General features: G+C 39.7%; 2 pseudogenes across 2 annotated transcripts; one reads left to right on the top strand and one right to left on the bottom strand.

The window, feature by feature from the left end:
• Positions 1–224: 224 nt before the first annotated feature.
• Positions 225–2,153, top strand: AT2G13240 (annotated as a pseudogene; the record flags this gene model as incomplete). Its single annotated transcript has 1 exon — positions 225–2,153.
• A 368-nt stretch (positions 2,154–2,521) lies between these two features.
• AT2G13250 lies at positions 2,522–5,325 on the bottom strand (annotated as a pseudogene; the record flags this gene model as incomplete). Its single annotated transcript has 1 exon — positions 2,522–5,325.
• Between the last annotated feature and the right edge of the window lie 675 nt (positions 5,326–6,000).

The following is a 6,000-nucleotide window of genomic DNA, read 5'->3' on the forward strand; positions in this document are numbered from 1 at the left end:
CAAAGGCCTCTTTCTCGGCCCTTTCTCTCGCCAGTTTCGCCTCGGTAGCCTCGGCGATCGCCGCGTCACTCGCCTTTTCGGCCTCTGGGAAATCAACCTACCATACCACCCTAAACTCGAGTTTTGATCGCCGTGTTCTTGGAGTAAGAGACATGAGCGTGCGCCGAAATCTGTTCGGTAATGGTTCAACCAACACTACCATACGACCCTCCGCTTCCCAAGGGATGATGCCAGACTTGTTTGATGAAAAATCCGGGTTCAAAACGTGGCAAGACAAGATGCGCTACTATTTGGTCAGCATAAACATGGAAAGGTACCTCAAAGAGGATCCACCAATAGTTCTGCAATGTACCACAGATGTGTATACGGTTGGAGGTATGGATACCTGGGCTCAAGGTGACTATTGTTGCAAAGGTCTAATCCTGAACCGTTTGGTGAATGATTTGTTTGACCTCTATAGCAAGGCCAAGTCTTCCAAAACATTGTGGTTAACTTTAGAGAACAAGTACAAGACTGATGAGTCTGGAATGCAAAGATTCTCAACTGCGAAGTTTCTGAATTTCAAGATGGTGGACTCCAAACCAATCATGGAACAGGTGGAGGCTCTTCAACTTATCTTTCAAGAGATCGAGTTGGAAGGGATGTCGATCTATAACGTTTTCAAGACGAATTGCTTGATCGAGAAGCTACCACCGGGCTGGTCAGATTTCAAGTATCTTAACTTCAAACGTAAGGCAATTACTTCTGATGATATCGTCCGAAGGTTGATGATTGAAGGGAACAATCGTGGGGCTCACGCGGGTGCTTAGAATCAAGGGCATGATGTTAATGTAGCTGAGCATAAGTCCAAACTGAAAGGCAACGGAAAAGGGTTCTCTATTCCTCAGAAGAACTTGAAGGTTTCATCGACAACAAACTTCAAGAAGAACAATCCTGAGCGGAAGTTCAAAGAAAAGTGTCATCATTGTGGCAAGATTGGACACAAGGCTGATGTTTTCAAGAGCAAAGCCACGGATGTTAAGAGCTAGGCAAACCTAACTGAAGAGGATATGGTTGCAATGGTCACTGAATGTAACATGGTGGACGACAACCAAGTGGAGTGGTACTACGACACTGGTGTAACCACACACATCTGTACAGATAGGACCATGTTCTCCACCTATGTGAAGAACAAGTCAAACGAACAACTCTTCATGGGCAACACGGCGATATCTAAGATTGAAGGTAAGGGCAAAGTGGTTCTGAAGCTGACTTCGGGACGTGAGCTTACTCTGCAAAACGGGAAGCATGTACCTGACATGCGGAAGAATCTCATCTCTGGAACGGTGCTAAGCAACAATGGCTTTGCTGTTAACTTTGAGTCTGATAAGCTAGTTCTTAAGAAACATGGGGTGTATCTGGGAAAGGGTTTTGTTAAGGTGGACTGGTCAAAATATCTGTAATGACAGTCTTTCCGAAAAATGTAGCTTCTGCTTCTGTTGTTGAAATGAATGGAAATCCTATTGCTTACTTGGTTGAGTCGTTTACTACTTGGCATGAACGTTTAGGACATGTCAATTATAAAACAATGTAAAAAATGCAAAACTGAATTTAATTCTGAAATTCAAAAATAACCAAGAAAAATGTGAAGTATGCGTACAGGAAAAACTCACAAAACTCCCTCACCACGAGTTGAAAGAACGACTGAACCTCTAGGTTTAATTCACATAGACTTATGTGATTTAAAATATGTGCAAACTAGATGTGGTAAGAAATACTTTGTTACCTTCATAGATGATTGCACAAGATATTGTTATGTATATCTATTGCATAGCAAAGATGAAGCTCTGCTAAAATTCAAAGAATTTACACTCGAAGTAGAAAATCAGCTTCAGAGAACTATTAAAATAGTTCGAAGTGATAGAGGAGGAGAATATAATGAGCTATTCAATGCATTTTGTAGAGAAAAAGGCATTATACACCAAACAATTGCTCCCTATTCACCAGAATCTAACGGAGTTGCGGAACAAAAGAATCGAACTATGAAAGAAATGATGAATGCACTGTTGCATGAATCTGGGTTAGCCCAGAACATGTGGGGGGAAGCTTTGCTTACCACTAACTACATCCTCAATAGGATACCACATAAGGTGACTGCAAATGAAGCTGTCTTATACCTGCTGTCTAAGTTTGCATCAAACTCCGGATGGTTCAAGACATCATGTTCACCATCTGGCCGAGTAAACTCGATAGGTACTAACAATGAGTAGGTTCAAAGCTGAAAAACGCCACCAACTCAGATACAGTTAGTTTTCGTTTATACTCTCGAAGTTCTGTCTAGTCTAGCTAGTTGGGTCAGTCCTTAGGATTAGTAAAGTCGTCATATGTTTAGACTTATTTCTATTCATGTGGAGGATTGTTGGAAAGTTTTTGACAAAACTTTTCCGGTGACTTTCCGGCCAAATTCCGGTGAACAGAATTGTCGGGTCATTAGTGCATTGAAAAGCTGGTAAAGAGTACTACAAACTGGTATACTCATATGTCAAAAAAGGAGTTCTATTGAATGAGAAATAAGGGTGTAAAGTGGGACACTTTGGTCAAACCGGATCGAACCGAACCGAACCGGGCTGAGCCGGGCTGCAGGTTGTCGGGCTGCAGGTTGAAAATGAAGAGGAACTTGAGACAAGTTTTCCACACAAGGCAAAGGCGCTCCAACTCTACTCATGTTGGATTTAAAACTTGAGAAAACTTTCTTTTTAGCTTTGGTAAGAACTCGCCCGGGAAACGGAAGTGGAGGTTCATAAGGAGGAGACTCAACTTTTGATGCCGCATTCTTTTCAACACTCTTTGTTACCACATCGTTTCCATTCGTACTCTTCTTGGCCTTCTCATCACTAGCAACCACTAAGTTCTCAACATTAGAACCATATAGAAGTTTAGAGATCTCTTCTATTGCCTTTTCATTCTCATCAATTCTACCATCTTCTCTTGATTGTGTATAGCTCATATTTTCAACCACATCAAAATCGTTTATGAAGATAGCATTGCAAAACTCCTTATGATTAGTTTCGGATTTACCCGGTAAAGTTCCCATTGGATGCTTGGAAGTGGATGAGGATGGGCTATAAACATGGACATTTAAACGCTCTATTTTGGCATTGAGCTCACCATAAATGTTATCAACCTTGGTGTGCATTCCTTTCATTTGTGTGGCAAGATCGATTGCTCCTCTTCCTTGCCCTTCTAGAATTTGTCTAAGAAGAGCGTTTGTATCACTTTGAGCTAGATTCTCTACCAAATCTTAGTGTAGATCGCTCATCTCATTACTTTCTCTTGGAGTGCGGTCATAATCTTCACCATAATTACCATCACTTTGAGCTAGATTCTCTACCAAAGACAAACCAACATCAATATCTTGGCCCAAGAAGTTTCCATTGCTTGCTGTATCCAACAACAAGCGAAATTTAAGGAGAACTCCTCTATACAAGGTACTTAGTATAGACTCCTTAGAGAAACCATGATGAGGGCATTGCATTTTGTATCCCTTGAACCTTTCCCAAGCTTCACAAAAACTTTCATTACTCCTTTGAGTGAAGCTAGATATCTCATTTCTCAACCTTGCCGTTCTTGTTGTGGAGAAGAACTTTGAGAGGAATGCTCTTTTGCATTGGTCCCAAGAGGTGATGGAGCTTGAGGTAGATTCTTCTCCCAAATACGAGCTCGATCTCCAAGAGAAAACGGGAAGAGTCTAAGTTTGAATGCATCTTCCGAGATCCCATTGATTTTCACCGTGCTACACAACATATCAAATTGGTCTAGATGATCCAAAGGGTCCTCCATTGATAAACCATGGAACTTAGAGGTTTGAACCATGTTGATGAGGCTTGATTTAATCTCAAAGTTGTTGTTCTCAACCGGAGGAGCTTGAATACCGTTTCTATTTCCACGGATGTTTGGTTCATCAAAGGCTCCAATTGGTTGATGAGCTCTTGGTTGATGTTGTGGCATATGACCATCCCTATTAGCTTGGCCATTTCCATTATGGCCCCCAACTCCGGGTTCATTCATGACGCCTAACCGAGCAAGGTGTTCAAGTCGTTCTTGTTCTCTTCTTGCTCTAGCGTTTTCTCTTTCAAACAGGCGGATGTCGTGAATCTCTTCTACTAAGTTTGCTCGGCCGTGACTTCGTAGGTTCATACACCTTTAAAACAAGAGCAAAGATTCAAGTATAAAGGATTAGTAACTAAAGTAAAAGGCTTAGTCTCAAGCAAATATGAAATCCTAATGGCTAATAACTATTGCAAACCGGCAACGGCGCCAAATTGATGTAGCATTTATTTCAATTAATTATCGAACCACAATTTACAATTAATCAACTCACCAAGAATACACAAAATTTCTTAATCTAAGCTAATAAGGTGACTTTGAGTGTTCCTAATCTTAGTAACAATGCATTATCAAGCAAACAATGCAAAACAAGATAAAAGAAAGCAAGAAACAAAAGACTAACAAGTTTCGAAACTAAACAAAACGGGAAATTAACAAATTACTTAGTGATAAGTAAAGACGAATTCTCGGGTTAAGGTAATCAATTAGAAATGATAAAGAGATGGATTATGGAGCAACAAACAACTTCTAACAAGCAATGATCCTTAGGCCATAGAACACTAAACAAGACTAATACATTTCCATGATATTAATCCCTTTACAATCAATCAATCACCCTAATCAACAATTTCCAAAGGTAAGGTATGAAAAGCACTTAAAGATTTTGGTTCGGGAATTTCATCGAACACCTTCCGGGCATGAAATTCCTAGTATCTAAATCAACATGATCAAGATTGATCTAGCCTTAAAAGCAACCAATAAGTAAGAATCTTAAGTAATCTAGCCCTAAACTCCATAACCCAACATCTAAACCATCCTAATCTAACCCTAACCAAAGAACTCTAGGAGACTACTCACTCATGATCATGATCATACAAAAGAATTGGTTTGATCTTTGTAAAGCCATAATCATTAGAGAATAGATGAGAAATTTAAAAGAAATACTTGATATAGAAACTTAAGAACTCAACATTCATACAAAAACTTAAGATAAAGAACCTTAAAGAGAAGTTTTGATCTCCAAAACAAAAGCTTTCTTTCTCTAAAACTAGGTTAAGAGTATTTATAGTAATGAGAAAATAAACCGGATCAACCCGGAACAAACCGAGTTTTGACCCGATTTAGGAAGGCAATCGACCAAGCAATAGATCACTTGGTAGATTCAATATCGTCCGCAACAATACTCCTTGACCAATCGACCACGCAATCGACAACCTTGGTAGATTCAAATTCCTCCATAGCTCTGGTCCTGACTAATCGACCACGCAATCGACCACTTTGGTAGATTCATATTCCTCCGTAGCTCTGGTCCTGACCAATCGACCACGGAATCGACCACTTGGTCTATTGTCCTGCTAGCTTCTCCTCTTTGGTCACTTTGCATTCTTTTAGCTCCTTTGTTTGCTCCATTTGCTCCATTTTACTTCCAAAACTTTAAACTCCACTCATGTACCTAAGAAAACCAAATGCAAATGCAAATGCAATACTATATGCCAAAATATGAATGCAAAGCAACAAAAACTAAGAGAAAAAGGGGTTTTAAAACAACCAAAAACACTAGATATCAACTCCCCCAAACTTATCTCTTGCTAGTCCTCAAGCAAGAACTAAGAGATAAGAAGAGAAAGAGGTTTGAAGGTGGGGATTCATAGCCACAAAATATCAAACGAAGGATTCAACTCAAAGTCCTTAAAGATAGTTCAAATTTGCTTGAATCAATCATCATACTCTTTTGTACTTCTCCATACTCTTCTTAGTGCATAGCTCTATTTTAAATCTCCAACTATTAGCAAAGACTTACAATCAAGTTGAAACATCTCTTTAACATTCATTTAAGTGTTTGGCGCGGTCTCGCAAATGGAAGATAAATCATTCTCAATCGGTTTTGGTGAAGGCTTTTGGAGGTGGTTTCAA

This window comes from Arabidopsis thaliana, chromosome 2, assembly GCF_000001735.4.
Source record: "Arabidopsis thaliana chromosome 2, partial sequence".
Lineage (NCBI taxonomy): Eukaryota > Viridiplantae > Streptophyta > Magnoliopsida > Brassicales > Brassicaceae > Arabidopsis > Arabidopsis thaliana.